General features: G+C 38.4%; 1 protein-coding gene across 1 annotated transcript in view; it reads left to right on the top strand.

Moving 5' to 3' along the window:
* The first annotated feature begins 14,709 nt into the window (after positions 1-14,709).
* Positions 14,710-19,868, top strand: part of NCKX (testis potassium dependent sodium/calcium) — a 44,961-nt gene continuing 39,802 nt past the window's right edge. The window contains exon 1 of the mRNA XM_030981351.1: positions 14,710-15,042. The gene's annotated coding sequence lies outside the window, so the exon portion shown is untranslated. The remainder of the gene's footprint in view (positions 15,043-19,868) is intronic.

Raw genomic sequence — 19,868 nt, 5'->3', positions numbered from 1 at the left:
ATAATTTAATGAAACGTCAAAGCTTCCGCGCTTCGCGCGAGAGGGGGAAACTGAATTCAAACAAGGATTAAGAGACGAGAATGGTACAACGATTAGTCTTCTTCCCCTAATAATGTAATGAACCGTCAAAGCTTACGCGCTACGCGCGGGCGGGGACAAACTGAATTCAGACAAGGATTAGGAGTCGAGAATGGTACAAAGAATCGTCTCATTTCTCTTATAATTTAATGAAACGACAAAGCTTCCGCACTTCGCGCGGGAGGGGGGGGGGGAACTCAATTCAGACAAGGATTAAGAGTCGTGAAAGGTACAACGAATCGTCTTCTTTCCCTGATAATTTAATGAAACGTCAAAGCTTCCGCGCTTCGCGCGGGAAGGGGGGGGGGAGACTCAATTCATACAAGGATAAAGAGTCGAGAATGGTACAAAGAATCATCTCCTTTCACTTATAATTTAATGAAACGACAAAGCTTCCGCGCTTTGCGCGGGAGGGGGGGGGGGGAACTAAATTCAGACAAGGATTAAGAGTCGAAAGTGGAACAACGAATCATCTTCTTTCTCTAATGATTTCATTAAACTATGAAAGGCCAAAGCTTCTGTGCTTCGCGCGGGAGGGAGCTGAGGGGGGCTGAATTTAGTCAAGTCATAAGAGTCGAGAATGGTACAAAAAAATCTTCTTTTTTCTATAATGATTAATTAGACGTCAAATCTTCCGCGCTTCGCGCTGGAGGGGTAAACTGAATTCAAACAAGGATTAAGAGACGAGAATGGTTCAAAGATTCGTCTTCTTCCTCTAATAATTTAATGAACCGTCAAAGCTTACGCGCTACGCGCGGGCGGGGAAAAACTGAATTCAGACAAGGATTAAGAGTCGAGAATAGTACAAAGAATCGTCTCCTTTCCCTTACAATTTAATGAAACGTCAAACTTCCGCGCTTCGCGCGGGAGGTGGGGGGGGGGGGGGGGGGAACTCAATTCAGAGGAGAATTAAGAGTCGAAAATGGAACAATTAACGAATCATCTTTCTCTAATAATTTCATTAAACTATGAAAGGCCAAAGTTTCCGTGCTTCGCGCGGGAGGGGGGGGGGGCTGAATTTAGTCAAGTAATAAGAGTCGAGAATGGTACAACAAATCTTCTTCTTTCTCTAATAAAAAGCCAAAGCTTCCGCGCTTCGCGCGGGCGGAAGGAAACTGAATTCAGACAGGGATTAAGAGTCGAGAATGGTACAACAAATCGTCTTCTTTCTCCAACAATTAAAGAAAGGTCAAAGCTTCTGCGCTTCGCGCGTAATGGGGGGGGGGGGGGGAGTTTTTGATATCTTTTCTCGTTTATTTTGGTGATAAATAACACTTTCATAAAATACATATTATGCTCAAATTGTTGCTCGCTCGCTTCGCTCACTTTTTCGAATTGTGAAACCAGAAAATTACTTTTCGGGCAAGAGGCTATAGCCCCCCCCCCCCCGATGAAAATGTCAAAAATTGTACCGGTATGGTGCTTCTAATATGACCTTGTCAGTATTGGTATGTTGAGTTGAAAAAAAACGGTCTGCGCAATTTTCAAATTTCCGGCCCCCCCTATTGGAAAATCCTGGATCCGCGCCTGATATACGTACATATATTATGTAGTACAAGAGTTAGCCTATGCCACATTAGTTTAAAAAGGGTTGGGGTGCATCGTGCCCTCTCCTAATCCGCCCCCTCCAAATCCGCCCCCATCCATCACACCACCCGACCTATTCATCTACTAATGCATACAAACCTGTAGTGTTAGTTTGTAAGCATTGAAGTAAAAATCCTTACACACAAACAGGGGGCCCTGCAACCAAGCACATCGACCAATCTATAGCACTGGAGAGAAGTCAGTGCTGTCGCCCTCTGCGTTTGGTGGCATGTATCACAATGGTCATCTTTCAATACAATTTGACACCCGATGAATATTTTAATATACTTCTGTCAATTATGAAAATTGTTCTCGTTACATTCACATGCTGAGTTAGCTAAGTAATTGCTAATTATTGCCAGGTATCATTAGTTGACGCTGAATGTCGTAGTACATGTAGTATCATCTTTGAAATTGGATGGGCTAGAAGCCGCTAGATGTATTTGTAACAATATGTTGTGTATTATGATCCACCCACTGGTATAATTATAAGTGATAAAATGTCGAGGAAAAATGCAAACGATCGATATGAAACAATGTAATATTTTGTCAATAATGATTTTGGAAGAGGTTCAATGCATTAATTTTGAAGAAAAAAGGTCAGCACAAACAAGCAAAAAACATTACAGAAAATAATTCAGAAATAATGATCGGAATTCTGGGAGGGTTTTTTTTTTGGGGGGGGGGGATGCACCCCTTTTGTATATAAAGGGGTGATCTGAGCAACAACCGATGTGGTGTAGGATGATGATTTACCTCTGATCATAAGCATTGAACATTATAGTAGATCTACGTGGCAATGTGTGTGGTAGTCTTGGTGATGCTATTGGTGGACAGGTGGGGGAGAGGAAGGGGGGGGGGTGCAATGGTGGTGATGCAATAAATGATGCAAGTGGCTGCGATGATGATTCCCAGTGGCGTAGAATTGGTCCAGTCATTGAGGTGGTATTGCACGCCATAAGCGGGGGTCGCGCACATGTCCCTTTTTAATTATCTACGCCATTCATTACTTCAACAATGTTGCTGACTATACTTATGTTGATTTTAGATGGCAGTAGTACTAATTAAGACAGTGGTGATGGTTATAATGATGATGGTGATGCTGATAATGATGATGGTGATGGTTATAATGATGATGATGGTGATGATGGTGATGGTGATAATGATGGTGATGGTGATAATGATGATGGTGATGATGGTTATAATGATGATGGTATTGCTTTGATGTTGACGATGAGGCTGTTACTGCTGATGATGGTATACGTGATAATGACGAAGATGATGATGTTGTTGATTGTGATTGTGTTGACGATGACGACATAGATGAAGACGACAAAGAAAATAGAAGAGACGTATGAAGAAGTCAAAGAAAAAAAACACAGGCCAGCGCCGCACGATATTCACACATCATAATTCCATTGTTCGGGGTGTCGGAAATGGAATATGATTGATCATTGTACACGCTGACGCATCAAGGCCATACAGCACAGTATTATCACTATCATAACTCATCATGTCCACGTTAATCACAATCATCTCTACAGAGCCATCACCCGACGAACAGGAAAAGAAAACACAGCTTTTGTGCGAATTTGTGCTGATGAGAGATCACCATGGTAACACGAACCCTAGCGTTCTTTCTCTGTTGGCCTAGATATACATGTATAATTATGTATTTGTCTGTTATTGTCAGTATATCTCATGTTCTAGCTAGGTCGACAGTAGAGGTACTATTTATAACTCCGTTTGATGTGTTGGGATGATATACGAGCTCTATTAATGTGTTAGATTGATGCTCTGGCTCCGTATTCAGCGCCGACTGTCTTATCCGCTTGTCTTGCAAATGTTCTCTCCATGATATATATCTTTCTGATTTCATTCATGTAAAACATTCCACTTACAATCTAAAGTCTGACCCAAGTAGAGTATTATATACATGTATCAAGGCAGGCGCGTACGTATATATATATATATATATATATATATATTCTTGGCCATTAAGAATATGATAAGAACATGGACATCAATTACAAATAGCAGTTCATTTTTAAAATATCACAGATTTACTTGGCAAAATAAACCACTTTTTCATCAATTTCTTTTCTTTCAGATTTGTTTTACGTATAACTTTTCCATTTTCATTATTTTCCGTGTTCCATTTTCCACTATATTGCTAAGAGAATACTTGAATTCATATATCACCGATTGATCAGTTTTAGTTCTTTTTTACACTCTCTCCTAAACAAGCAACGAACAACGCGATATGATAAACAAAAGAAAAATTGGATTAGAACTACATCATGTACATCCATGATGCGTATTGTAGATACCAATACAGTCAGGTCTTTAAAGCCTTGTCGGCACTAGTTTGACCAGGAGGAATTATACCTCCCTGCATGGTAACTGATAGGTGGTAATCTCATCAAAACACCTCTCACTTTACATAAGAAAAAGGGGATCATGGGGGACCAACGGGTACCGCTTAGGCATTGTTTGCTATATAGAGGGCGCAAGTAGTTACAAGTAGTCTATACACAGAGTTTGGCCGACTTAGTTTCACTGGGTCACAACATGGCGTATATTCTTTTGTTTTGTGCTTGCCCAACAAAGCAGTAGCCGCCATATCGTGTCCAACTCGAACCGGGTTGGCCAAAATCTGTGTATAGATGGCTCTACAAGTAGTGGCATTCCCGCTTTAAACCCGTCCGGCAGGCTGAACCAATTATTTTGTAGAGCATTATAATAAAGGATCCATCTCCTAACAAACAACAGCAACAACAACAAGTGTTTCTTATATTATGTTGTCAAAACTGTATTGAGTTGACAAACTGAATGCACAATAGCTCATCGGATAGTCAGGTAACAATGGTGATTGTCCTCTTTCTCTTCTTTGGTAATCTCTTTACGCCTGAAGGGCTGGGGTCTGAACTAAATTATTGATTACAAAAACCGAAATCGATTTGTGTAAAAGTGTATCAAACTTCTTCCCCTAAAACATGACAATTTGGTACTTTGGGCCCATTTTAAGACTGTTAAGGAGATACTTATCCATATCAGCGAAACATCAAATCATCGATTTCAATCATTCTATTCTTTGAAAAGATTTAAATGTGACAGAGAGGAGGGTTATTTGATTGCGTAGGAGTGGGACGGAGTGAGAAGGCCTTCTTCTCGGTTGCTGTATGGACCTTCATGTAATCCTATTATTCCTTTCTCTCGAGTTTGCGGATGGATACCCAGGGTCATTTTCGGGTACGTGGTGCATAACACTAATCCCGACAAGCCGTCACCCATAGGGATATTAACACCCCTCTGTCTATCGGGGGATAATGTGATCGAGTAACGGATTACCGTTATATGCTAATTATCACTTTACTTGCAAAGTCATGCGAGGTTCTCCTATATTGTGTCAATAATTAACCCTTAAAATTTGCCGGAATTTGTATATTAAACTAGAAATATAATTGACGTGGTGAAACCGAATGTTACAAAGTAAACTCAATGTAAAATGTCTCCCGAAATGCCAATGCTTATCATGAAATGAAATGGCAAAATAAAAGCTGATGAATAGACTATATAACTGTAGAATCAGTTCTGAATGCAATACACTCTGAACAATACAATATGCAATTTTGTGAATCAACAGCTTTACTGATTATCAGTGCGCATTTACCAGGAATTTCGGGTTAACGCCAACATTTATTGAACAAGTACATGGATACATAAAGGAGGGAGGCTGTTTATGAAAATCTGATTATGTATTACGTTTGTTTATGTTATCTAATTCATCGCATTATAATAACACTATGAACACAACACAATCACCAAGACATTCGTGAAATGGAGCATTTCAAAACCCTTTTCTTATTATTTATGTCATTCTTATTTTTAATGTTATCGAATCAATGGCAATATTATCAAGTTTGATACTATCGCAAAGGGCATGTCATTTTATCAGGATGTACATAATTTGAGGTTGGAAAAATAATCGACAGCTGGATAGCAACAAATAACAAACAATTTCATACTGAGGTGCGATTTGATATAGATGCAAGAGAATATAAATTTACTGAATGACCTGTATAATTAGCTGTTACACATTATTTGAATTCATCCCGTGATATCGTTATTATTGATTGAGTTTGAGCGATAGCCTTCTGAATTATATAAGAATTCATTATTTGATTATTTCTGATGAGTGACTTCGCTAGAGTACAACCATTGAGGGGTGCTGGTACCATGGGGGAGGGAGGCGTACCGGTAAAACGATAGGATAATTTCCTTTTTTTTCTTTTTTTTTCTCGGTCATTCGATTGGGGCATATGCCTCCTGCGCCTCCATGTAGGCTATAGCTACACCAAGTTAAACTCTTAAATATCATAAAAGGATCTACATGCGGACATATACATTGCTGTAAGCCTGCAGTTATCATTGTGTCTCGCACTTGTGACTTGTTGACAACTTTGAAGATTGTATATAACGTTTGTGGTCGGATTATGAAACAAAGAACGACCTCTTTGTCCAGCATTTGAGCAAGGATGTCTCATTGTAACAATGCTTTGTATTTTCTTGTATTGATCATTTTGGTTAAAGCTAGAGTTCCTGAACGTCTCACATTGTCCTTTGGCCTTGCATTAGCTGTGTAACGTCTAATAAAGCGACAAAAAACGCTCAAGGTGAAATGATGGTTCAAGAACAAATCTCAAGGTAGTCTTATACACATAATCCTATAGAAACCACAGTCTTTCCTCGTCTTAGTACTATGATAGTACGTGCACACTTCGTCTTCCATATTACAATGATTAAAAACAATCGAGTTGTTTTCGTAGATGAACGAACTTTTCCTGGGGGGGGGGGAGACACCTATGTACAGGACGGGAAGGCATGACAGGAGGAAGAATACATGGAATAAAACGATGATGATGAAGATGATAATGAGAACGAATAAATAAATAAAATTGATGATGATGAAGAGGAGGAAATAGAAGAAGATAAAAAAAGATGATGAAGAAATAATTGAAGAAAAAAATGAAGAAGAAAACAAAATGGAAAATTATAAAAGGGGGAAAAGACATATAAAACGCGAGAATGGTAAGAGGAAGAGATAAATAAAAGGAAAGAAAGAACGATAAAGGAATTACATCAATTCGTGTACGCATTTATGATGGTCAGTTGCTATGGTGGATAAGCTTCAAGCAAGTGATATTTCTTTTGAAAAACAAATAAAGTATCCTTACACACTCTGTCATAAGTATATGCCACTAGCTGTATACGCATAAACAGTAAGTTACCAACCACTGCTAGCATTTCACTCGCGGCGATTTTTAGTAAAGTTCTAGATCTATGTTTGTTATTTTTTATCGTCAAGTGGGGGACAACGACCCCTTCTCATCCTTTTGTCTGCGGTAAGTCTTCCCATTCCCTTCGGGGAAAACTCGCCTTGGTTCACCAGCCATGCCTAGGGTTTCTCCTTAGCCCATGCATGGATCCTTCTTCCTTTCTTTCTGACGCCATACCAGTCATAATGACGAGCTTATTCATGCATATAAATAGCGGAATTAATTAAAGAAATTCATTACGTGTTAATAAAAATGTTACACACATTTGATTAAACAATAAAGTTACTGATATCGAAAAACATGAACATTGGTAATTGATTTGTTTCGACACTCGTCGGAGTGATTCAGCTTTCCTTATTATAAAAAACGTAGTTTTACTTCCCTCCCTTCTCTCTTCCAATGTTTACACAGAAGGGACAGAGAGATAGAGAGAGAGAGAAAGCGAGAGAGAGAGAGAGAGAGAAAGAGAAAGGGAGAGAGAGAGAGAGAGAGAGAAAGAGAGAGATAGATAGATAGAGGGGAGGGGTAGCAACAGGAAATGGAGATGATGCGAGCCCCTCTAGTCCACACCCTCCCCCTGTTCTTACCACCTAGTCAGACAGGCGCACCCTCATGACACAAAATGCACCTCAATTTATGGACCCAAGCTACTCCTACCCCCTCATTGGAGAGGGGTGAACTGCAGGACGAAGAGAAGGGGGCATAGTGCTGTTGCCTATAACATAGCCAATAATAATTACGTGGCGGAGAACAGAGAAAAACTAATTTAAAGATCCATTTGAGGACGAAGAAATCACTCGCGATGAAATTACTTAGTGTTATCCAATTCCAATGATTTGGCCTAAAGTCATTGGAGTCCATGCATTATGTGATTATGTCATACATTTTCAAATGCACATAACATACGAAAATTCCCTTTTCCCAGTGCGTCAAAACGACTAGGAAGGTGTCCTTCAACAGCCAAGCTGTATGCCCCTATTAGGAGCTCCAACTATAGCATACTAATTTCATCATGTAAAGTGACATGACAACTAATTGAATTCAATTGGTTTCGAAGGCTATACATTTCACGTATGCTAACTTAACAGAGGTTTGCGGCAAGCAGCATTATGTAAAGTGTAACCTAGATGCATGGGCGTATTTGGAGAAGCCTTCCTAGAAAATTACTTTAAAATCATTAAATGCATCAACGTAATTAGTGGGTTTGTCACCCCGCCCCGGACGAGACTGGACCATTTAAGGACACAGTTCTAACAATCTCACATGATTAATAAAAAAACTTTTGATGAAGCGGTATGTGTTTCCAAAATAGCTGACAATATATAATCACAGTGGTGGATCAAAATGCTGAGGACACATTGCTCAGAAGTATAGATGAAAATGTGTCTCATATCCCCCGAAGCTAATGTATCCCCCAAAAGACAACATTACTATATGTGAAATCAATTCGTGTGTGTGTTTGTGTGTGTGCCTCTTGTCAGAGAAATTTTTCGAGTTAAAAGGTACCCGAACAAATTCAACCTCCTTTTCACTGCATCCACCTCTGAAAGAATAGAAATATATGATTGTCACTTGGACAACAAGTTTAGCAAATCTAAGGGACAAGCGCCCCTGCCCCAATAGCGCCTCACCTGGAGGGCGTTTCACAAAGCCTTTCTTCAATGACAAATGACAGAAATCAGTGACAAATCTGCTGATTACCAATCAGAAGCAGGGATTTCAGTAGCTTATAACAAAACTGTCATTTATCACTGATGACAAGTTTTGTGAAACGCCCCCAGTACTCTTTTTGCCAATTAAGACGGAAGGACGCCCCTAGACTCACCTTTTAATGGTGTTGACTGCGCATGTCTGGTAAGAGGCAGGGGAACGATCGATTATTTCCGGTGTTTGCGTTTTATGTTGGCATCAATAATGAAACCACAAGTAGAATAAACAATGACTGTCTGGAAATGATGCCAATGTTTAAATCGAAAGTGGTATCTTCTTCGTGTACTTGTTTGGAAACGGTTTTCAAGACTATTATGCGTATCAATTCGACAATGAGTTGAATCAAATTGAACGAAATGAAATCTTCTAATGAGGTCTATGCTAAACTATCCTTCATCTTGATTACATCTGTGTAAAGATATTAATTAGAGACAGGGCGGAAAAGAAATAGCCAATGAAATTGGATGAAAAAAAGGGAAGAAACGATAATGAGATGCATGGAGACTCATTGAGAGTGGGAAGAGATGAGGGAGAATGACAAGAAGGGAGGAAGAGACATGAGGTAAAGAGGGAAGAGGGAGGAGCGCTAGAATGAAGAAGAAGAAGAGAGAGAGAGAGAGAGAGAGAGAGAGGAGAGAGAAAGAGAGAGAGAGAGAGAGAGAGAGAGAGAGGGGGGGGGGGGAGAGGAGAGAAAAAAAAAGGGGGGGGGGGTGGCGTAAATTATGATATTAATTGGAAAAAATGAAAAGAAATTCGTTGGCTTTTTTTTAAGGAAGCTTTGCGTTCATGTTTTGTTAACCCATTTATTGGCATGATTTAAACGTTGCTAAGCCATGCAATGGACACAAGAGTGAACATGGAAGGGGGGGCTATATGGGCGGAGGCCCCTCTCACGCGCCTATCCCTAAACAAAACACACAAAAAACAGAAAGAGAGAAAGAGATGAAGGATCCTTACAGAGACTTACACGAAGAAGCAAACAATTCGAGGTCGGAAGTCTTGATTTTACTTTATTTGAAGCTCGTGCATGTGGGTTTATTGACCATCAAAGAAGATTCTTCTCGGGAATGCAGACCAGCTAGATGTAATTAAGCCCCTATTAAAATGTCTTCTATTTTCTGTAAATACGGTAGGATGCTTTCAGTAGACTTAAATGTGGAAGACCTTTTGTGTTCCTCATGCAAAATATCACGGTTGTATCGGGCCCTTTTCTTCCAAAACATCATGTTTCAGTCCCCTTCGATCACGCCAATGATGGAATTCCCAATAGCTTGTTTCAAACTAAAAAATTGTTTAAATTGCGAGCATATAAATATGTATTCCTTTTGATAAGAAAATATATAGTAGAATCACATTTCAGCCTCTGAGTCAAATCGCGTAATAATTGTATAGGGCCTACAATCATATATAATTTGTATTTTAAGGCGCCAATATCAACAGATAATTGAACCTAACAACGATAAGAACAACAACCACTATAAAACTGATGCCTTTTCTCACGTACGAACAAATTGCACCCTTCTTAGACTAAACAAGAATAGAGGCAAGAACCAAAAGGTTTTATGGAACAAAGATATGATACTAATAGGTACGACCCCAAGGAATGGGGATCGTCTAAACAAATACAGGAAGCACTAGAAGTAGCCATCTTCTAGGTCGTATGGTCATTCACATTTCCTTGTCAAATGCGTATAGAAGAGCTTCTGTTTGTTTTGTTTTGTTACTTTATCGAGATGTTTCAAGCTTCTGGTGAGAAACGGAAGAGAGCGTTAATTTAGGCCCAAGTCACACCGACAAGACTGGCTTCAAACCGATAACAAACCGATAACAAACCAATGTAAAATTACGTCACAATTTTTTCGGTCCATTCGGAGAGGGTTTGGCGTTGTGACTAAGGTTTAGTTATGATGCCTCGAGTTAACGCTCGTCTAGTTCCCAGCTCGCATGATAATATCTTGGGATTTCCCCTGCAAAGGTCTATCTCGCCTAAGAACTAAGACATTGGGACTTCACATTGAAATGTCTACCTTGCCTCGAGTTAACGCCCTCATGGCTCTATTGGCCTCATCAGCCCACTGATCAGCCGAAGGCGAAGCACCGAGACAATAGGACTTCACACGCAATATGTAGACTCGTTTCTTCCTTTCTCTCCGGACCTCCTTGAGTATACTCCTCGGAGGAGAAATCGATGGAAAGGAAGGTTATAACACTTATGCTTCTCCAAGTAAGGTCTACGTATTCTTCAGACTCGGCTCTCACCCATGTTACCATGGACACAGTAAGATGAAGGGAGAGAAGCCGGTGGTCATGATGGTAGGGACAAGGAATGAGATGAGAGAAAATATAGTTCGTTTATTGAATGAGAATGATAATGAAAATCCCATTTCGGGTAAAGAATACGAAGAATAAAAGGAGGGAAAAGAAGTAGAACAACAACAACAACAACAACAACAACAAAAGAAGATGAAAGCCTGTTGTCGTTCTTGTGTAGGTTTCATTGGCTTGGGCCTCAATATTTGATAACCGTATAGATCCATATAGGTTTCGAGCGAAAGGTATACCCCCCCCCCCCATGCGCACCCCAATGAGAGAACAAAGCGAGTGAGATTTTAACAAATGGTGTATCTTCTACCAACACTTGATTTCTCATGATTTATTTATTTATTATTTATTTCTGATATTTAGACAGGGTGTTTTTATTATCACCAATAATGGTGGTCTTTCATGAGGCCCTGTTAAATATAATAAGGAACAAAAAAAAAAAAAAAAAAAACTGAAAAACAATAATAATAACAAAATCATGAACTTAAACTCATAACAGCAACAAAGAATAAGTGAGAACATGTATCAACATAATTATATACAATTGAATGAGTTGTTACCAATATCTGTTAATAATACACCAATTCATTGTTCCAAGACAGTTCGTAATCTCGGAGTTATTCTGGACAACCATCTGTCTCTGCGCAGCCACATTAATACTGTGTGCCGCAATGCATCATTTGCTCTTAGAAGAATAGGCAAAGTCCGCAGATTTTTGAATAAAGCTTCAACTGAAATTCTCATTCACTCTTTTGTATCCTCACGTCTGGACAACTGTAATAGTCTCCTCATTGGTATTTGTGATAAAGATATGAACAAGTTACAACGAATTCAAAACTCTGCTGCACGTCTGGTTTCCCTGCAAAAGAAATGTCAACACATAACACCCATCCTCAAAGATTTACATTGGCTCCCAGTTAAATTCCGTATTCAGTTCAAAATTATTTTGCTAACCTTCAAATCACTCAATGGTCTGTCTCCAGAATACCTCTCTGATCTTGTCTTACAATATGTTTCATCAAAGTCTTTGCGTTCTGCATCTCAAAACCTCCTCGTAGCTAAGAGAGGCAGAACAAAAGCATATGGTGATAGGGCTTTCACTCATCTAGCACCATTTCTATGGAATTCCCTCCCAAACTCATTACGTTGTATATCCAATATTGAAACATTCATATCTGAACTAAAAACTCATCTCTTCAAATTAGCACATCAATAGTATTTAAGGATAAGTAATGTTATAATTTTTCTTTTTGTAAGCACTTTTTGTTTCATCTTCCTTTTATGATCGTGTTATACTTTAAATAATTATGTATATTGTACAATTGTAAAGCGCATTGAAATGTCAACAGACATGAAATGCGCTATAAAAGAACAGATTATTATTATTATACAAAGTATTTGGTTTCCTCGAATGAATGGTTTGTTTGTTTTGCATTTTTTCGTTCAAGAAAACGTTGTTGCATATTTATAATATCTTAATATAACATTATAGTATAGACTGTAATTAGTTTCTAAATCCGATGAGAAGTAACTATTAGCATATTTTGGTATGTATTAGACTAAGTTGAAAAAAGGCAACATGTACCTTTGAAAGTTCATAAACAAAGTGTAGAGACTACAGGGTCAGGTGAGAGAGAAATTAGGGATACTGACATTGTTATATACATATTTACAAACAAAATAAAAACATTACAGGATAGTATAATATGCAAAACCATTGCATGTAATCTTCTATAGCAATTGAAAGTACACTCTTAAATAGCAGTCAAAATAAAAATGTATATATAACTGATAATAAATTAAATGAAACCATTATTTTCAGTTTTCAGTGATCATCATATTTCATTGTTGTGTTTTATCTTTATCGTTATATCATGTACTTCTAAAAAGCAATAACAAAACAATATATTAATGATAGGCACAACAATATGAGTGCAATAGATAATGGTCGAGATAATTTAAGAAACTGAATGCTGATTTCAATAATGATGAAAAAGACTTTCAATGGATATCCTTATAAACACCGTGTAGTGTGTTAACAAAAAAAGTTTTGCTTTGTTTTCTTAATGTATTTGGGAAACGAATGTTCACGACACAGCATAGAACTTATTTATAATTTGAACCATGGAGAAATTGTTAACCAATGCTTTTTTTTCCTTGAATACTTTGGAATCCCTATGAATTCCAACTTTTGCTTTAAAAAATATGAATAAACATGTTATGAAACAACACTGTGGACCAATTTACGTATATTTCAATGCCCTGTGGTCCTATTTGCAAAGATTTTGTCACGATTACTAAATCCTAAGATATACCACTTTAATTCTTTCAGAAGGTTTTTCAAAGCATTGTTGAATTTGTTTTGTATAGGGCCTCTTCTTAACACCATAAAGAAGCTCTTTCCCGTATGAATTGGAGAGATTGCGGCCTTTACAAGGAGATCAGTTTAAGGACGTGCTTTACTTCTATAATCTCTTTGCTTGGTCTTAGGGACGCCCCTAACAACGTATATACAAGAGGGTTCTACCACATACTCGCTCCGGCGATGTTTAATCCGTGCTTTATTCACAACACTATAAGGAAAGTCATAGTTTCAGCCTCGGACCCGTTTGCATTTCTAACCAGAATGCTACAACTTTGACGAAATAAAACGAAAAAATGTACAATAATAACGATAATAGATTGTATGCCGTGTCATATGTGTTTCCAAAGATGTTACCATTCAATGATTATACACTGGCTTCATCACATTAACGCACCGGGGATGAGGGTGGCAAACATGGATTAATGTCTTTCCAAAAGAAGTGAGTGCCGGGCCGGGATTTGAACCCTCAACCCTTAGATTGAGAGTCAAGTGAATGAACCACTACACCACGACACTTACAATGTCGCAATTGTCACGATAGAAGGGGGAGTATTTTGTCGGATCAGCATAAGTAGGGTATTTCTTGTTTTTATCCCTTGTGAAAAGGAATTATTCGTCAAAATTTAAATCGTATTACCCTATAAATGGCACCAAATGGTTATGTAAGGGGATTTCTAAAAAATAAACAAAAACATAAAGACACTCGCAAAACCTTCTCAAATAAACAGACATATGGCCGTAATATAGCTTTGTGTTGGTGTTTGGATCTCGGCTGTTTATGGCAAGTATTATAGGCTTATCTTATCTTATGAATAGAAGGTTGCCAATTATTCAAACACGTCAAATGTAATAGTAATGTTCTTTCAAATCTACAAGCATTGTATATTACCATTTAAAAAAAAACTGTGATCACTGTTCGTAAACTACATCCTTACAAAGGTTGATTTAAATGTAGCCTTTGTCTTTTGATAAGCAAACTTGTAGAATCTCAAACATGGAACAAACTAAAAGTGTAGGCCTAAATTTTGCCAGAATGAGTACATCGAGTAATGATGTGACATGAACATTGGAAAGATCTTCTTACTAAAGACTCTCAATCCGAAATTTATACAGACTAACTGCAATTCGTCGAAAAAGCTGCACTTAAAACCTCGCATCATATTGTCTTCATAACAAACAAAGGTGACCGCATTGTGTCTACTTTATTAACATTTGTAAGGGGGAGAGTGAGCAGAAAACAAACCCAGAACTATTGAGCCCATATGTAAGCTGTATTGAGAGGGGTGGGGTACATCTCGTCAGATGCATTGATGCAGTCACTTTGGTAGCAGAGTGAGAAAAACCCACGTACTGTTTATATTCACAGATTCTCAAGCAGGCGATGTTGTGCGCTGCGTGCCATAGCAGACTACACGCGAAGGACTCTCCGTCATACCGTTTGTCTATCACCGTCTCGATAGGAATGGAATGGAATACTTCAAGATGAATATCTGTCATCAAATATCTCTGTCGACACGTGATGTTGTTTGGAGTCATACCCAGATATAAACGGATGGGACTGAACTTGATGTAAACACAGCTGAGTTACGGGTCTTCATTTATTTATTTACATCGCAGTATATAGCACAACATATACGTCGGGTAAGTGCTTTTCTTTGTCGTACAATGATTTCTGTAACAGATCAGAATCTTGGAAACAAACCATCAAAAAATGCTAGTAAGTGCAACCTCCTAGTCATGCTAGTATATTCAGAATAACATTTTATCCTGTATCCGTTCCTTTTCATAGTGTTGTATATTTTTCATACACCTCTTTATATATTTTTATTGAGACGAGTTTTTGCTTCTGAAAATTTGCGCATAATACCTTTGAGACACACTTTTCTGTCAAAAGTTCTTCAAGCATGAGCTAGGACTCGAGCGAGGAGGGGGACGAGGGGAAGGAGGAGGCTATGGAGAGAAAGAAGAAGAAGGAGGAAGAGAATGTGCTGTTTTAGAAAGGCAACATTGTCTTATGAAATATATCGTATCGTATTGTCTGATTTCTGTCGCAATCATCGTGTCAGCGTAGTCGATATTCCTGAGTTTCATTTTGTTTAAAAAAGTTGTAAAGTAAGTTTTTTGCTTTTGATGCACAAAAACAAGAAAAGGACTTGATGCAAGGGAGAAAAAGCAATGTTTCCGAAAAGTAACAACTTTTTTTGCAGCTCTGCATTGAGGTTAAACCGCAGGCTATACGAGCCAATGACCCGTAAATACAGCTAGGATAGGTTACTTGCTAGAAGACATTCCCGCATCGTTGAGTCATTGCACGCTAGAGTTCAATGTTCCATGCTCAAAGATGAAGTCATTCCTCTTGTAAACAAACTACACCATTTATGAAATAGTACAGATTGTATCACAACGATATTTGTAAGGTAATTCGTGAGCATTCCTGTCAGTTTAAGGGGCAGTATGTAGGCTGAAAAAAAACTAACAACATGTTATGATTATGAGATCGACAATGAATTTAATTAATCAAAATGAAATATCCATAATAATCATATACTAGTAATCAATATGTCATATATGTCATATTAACAATTTTAAAAAAATGTGTGTGTGTGTGGGGGGGGGGGGGGTGTGCCCTTCTGCACCCCCGTCATTTGGACACGCCTGTCTGTTGTTTGCACTGATTCTCAGTCTGGATAGGAGAGTGTAGCAGTTTTTTTTGAACTTATTAATATTATCATGATTCTATTCGACACAAACGACGTGTATTTTAATGGATTCTTTTTCTGCTAAAAATAAGGTGTAAAACTCACAGTTTGTGATTTAATTGTCAGAACTGTATATCATATCTCTAAAGAGGGGAGCGGGGGGGGGGGGGGGGGGCAGTGTCCGGCTTATGAGAAGAGGAGGGGGGGGGGGGGTAGGAGAAAATTGTCCACATATATCTATAACCCACATGTGTACAGCTCATACCTTTCGCTATGTGTGATATCACTAAAGATAAAACAAACTTCTGCTTGAAGTAGGCGAGGATAATATCTGCAAATGCTTGGATATTTTTAGACAGAGAAGATGAAATTGATAGCATTGACTAACCAAAGGACATGGCCTGAAATATACGGTTTTATTCTAGACTGTTAGAAAAGTGCGCAGAGTTCGGAACAATAATTTGGGGGGGGGGGGGTGATAAATTAGAATGTTAATTGAATCAACTAGTTGCTTTCTTATACCGTAAACTATTTATTGTCAGAATAAAAGATGCATTCTGTTCGAATGGTAGATGGATTAGGGATAACAGAGGACCACTCAGGGGCCAGATGGGTGACTGTGGAAAAAGGGGGTAAAGAAAAGGGGAGGGGTGAACCTGAACGCCCCATGCGCGCCTCCTCGACTTGGCAGTGTTGCCTTTCTATTGCCCGGGGCAAGGTGATAAACTTACTGACCATTTGATCATAATAGTGACCGCAAACCCTGGAAATCACTGACCAGTTACGGTCTGTTAGTTTTCATTCACCCAAATTAAATGAAGAAATATTAATAATTACCGTGATGATATTATTAAAATATTGATCGAAAAGTAGAGGTAGCAGCGTCTAGGTGGGTCTAAAACGAGTGTATACGTTTTGAAATTAGAATTAAGCTATGCCATGTTGAGTTTTAAAAGGGCCTCGGAATTGCCGTGCCCCTTAAATTTGGATCTGGGATGGGGTGAGCCCTACCGTTCTATGCGCTTCTCCTTAGTTTGGTATTGGTCAGAAGCCCAGGGCAAGGTGATAATCTTACTGACCGTTTGGTAATGATAGTGACCGCGAACCCCTTAAATCACTGACCAGTTCTAATTATTATCTTACTACGGTCAGTTGGTTCTCATTCACCCATAATGTCCAGACATCGCCAGTTAACCGTTGAAAATTGAGATACTTATTGACTTTTAGAATATTAATAACTGTCAATTTCTTAATTGAATGGGCGCAATTATAAGAGTTTCAACTGAATAAATTGTTAAAGCTATATTTAGATTAAATTTTGAATCAGTGGGATTTACAGTGTTCCTATTTATGTTGATTGTTTTCTACGCTTGTCTGTTTTTTCATTATGGTTTTTTAGCAAAACGTACTTAAGCCAGACTGAGGAAAGCGAATGGATTTCACAGAAAATGAAAGCTCCACCAAACAAATTCGATAAAATGATAAAACTTTCTTCATTATATTCGCGAAAACTGTTTCATTATTTAATGGACAAATTGTTTTATACTCCGTAAACCATTCGTACACAATAATTGTTTGTAGTAGGCTTACATCTACTTTAAAGTTACTGTGCAAGAATAAAATTAAATCTATTTTTTTCATTTCCCCATGACATGTGCTTTGAGAATATTGTTTTTGCTATGCATGTTTTTTGTTGCCTATACCAGTATTTCATAGAGTATTATGACACGTGCTTCTGAATCTATACCAGTGAAATAGTTGTAATTCAATGCTCCGTAACATCTTTGAACGAAACCCAAATGATTAAAGAGAAGGTCGAGCTTTCGGAAAGGTGGAAAATAATATATGTGAACGTTCGTCTGGAAAAGTATCATAACAAAAATGTCCATTGAAGGGATGGCTCTTCAAATGCTCTTATATTTGAAATTAGACAAGAAAATGGGAAAATGTTTTGACCAAATGTTCATGCCTCTTGTTTGTGTAGTCCCATACATATATTTTAATTTCAGTGCACTTGACTATGCAGCAAGATGGAGTAAGCATCTATCATTGTGATGGTTCCTAAACCTCATAGCAATACACGAATACCTACGTGCTACCTTTTCCAATAGACCTCTTGACTAATTTGATTCATAATTAAAACAAAAAGTTATCTAAAGAAGTAAAAATTTTGCCAGAGGCTTTCCCGACATAACACAACCAATGTTTTGAAAGTGGATTCTATCCGTAGAGATGCCTTTATCCGTAGCAGGTGAATATAATGGCAGGTAACCAGGGGTAAGAAAGAGAGAGAGAGAGAGGGAGAGAGAGAAAGAGAGAGAGAGAGAGAGAGAGAGAGAGAGAGAGAGAGAAGAGAGGAACATGCATGACTGAAATACACGAGTGAAGAGGTCCACTGCTTCCAGACAGTTTTGTTTTTTTAAAATGCAATCGCATGACGAGAACCCACCTTCATCTTGATATGCAATGCATCACTCATCGACTCATACGGCACGCACTAGGCGTGAGTGAGGAGCCTGGAAGCTAGGAGGCAGTGATTTATGATCACCCATACATCAAATGAAAGTGATAGCAGACAAGTTGGCATAAGATGGGAGAGGGGGGGGGGGCACGTGAGAGGCTTTCCGGACTTGTGCCCCACCCTCGCAAGAGATAATAGATTCATGATGCCTTATACATCTAATGAAAGGGGTAGCAGACGACGCATCAATGGAGGGGTGGGAGGGGGGGGGGGCAGGAAAAAAATATACGGGGGCTTGGGGCGAATTAGCCCCCGAAAGTCATAAAAGAGCCCCCGAAAATGTGTATAGAGTTCAATGTAAATTAAAGAGTGTTATTTTCATGCAAACAAGCTTGAAAAGTATCCCCGAAGTTTTTTAAATATTTTTGTCCCGGATTGGAGGGGGGGGGGGGGGGGGTAACGTGTTTTTGGTTACTTCAGCCCCCCTCCCACCCGTAAGAATGATACCGGAAACTCCATTGGATTGTTTTATACATATATGTAGGTGTGTAGAAGGGAAACATTGTAAGGGTCAATCGTGCTGTTCCAGACATCGTTTTGAGCGACGGTATGACTTGAAACGGGATTCAAATCAGGATTGTTTCAGATCATGTGTAGTGAACGCATGTCATCAGAAGTGCTCTTTCAGACATTTTTAAATCGTCTGTCGATAGTATGGTTTCAAATATGATTATAATTAGCTTAATGGAAATACAAAGTTTTGGTATGGGGTCATGAATTTTGTTCAAATGAACATATTGGAAGAATGTGCGATCTTACAATATTCAGTAATCGTTGTCGCGGTTGAAATCGAGTCTAAATTTATGAAATTTTAAATAATAAACTCTGTATGATGTATAGCTCTCTCTCAAAATCAAGATATTAATTAAGCTATAAAACAATGTTTTTAGACTAAAATCGACCAATTAGCTATTCCCGTTTGGAAATCAAATATCACAACTACATATTCTGAGATTTTCATGGTCGCAGCTACAATTGTACGGCCGTAGGCAGTATTTGAAATTTATCAAATTTTACCGGGAGCACCGGTAAATTTTTATATTCAATTTTCTCAAAAGCAGAAGTGTTTTAGGGGCTAAATTTTCTAGAGCTTATTCTACATCCACAGGGGCACCCAAATATATCAAAATTGTAAAGATTCACTATCCACCCAATTTTCAAAATTTCCCAAAACTTTGTATTACCTTTAATGAAAATGTACCTTGGAAATACACCTTGGAAGTAGGCATTTAAAGCTAAAAAATCAT

The sequence above is a fragment of the Strongylocentrotus purpuratus genome, unplaced genomic scaffold, assembly GCF_000002235.5.
Source record: "Strongylocentrotus purpuratus isolate Spur 01 unplaced genomic scaffold, Spur_5.0 spur5_scaffold_12, whole genome shotgun sequence".
NCBI lineage: Eukaryota > Metazoa > Echinodermata > Echinoidea > Camarodonta > Strongylocentrotidae > Strongylocentrotus > Strongylocentrotus purpuratus.
This window is presented reverse-complemented; position numbering and strand designations above follow the sequence as displayed.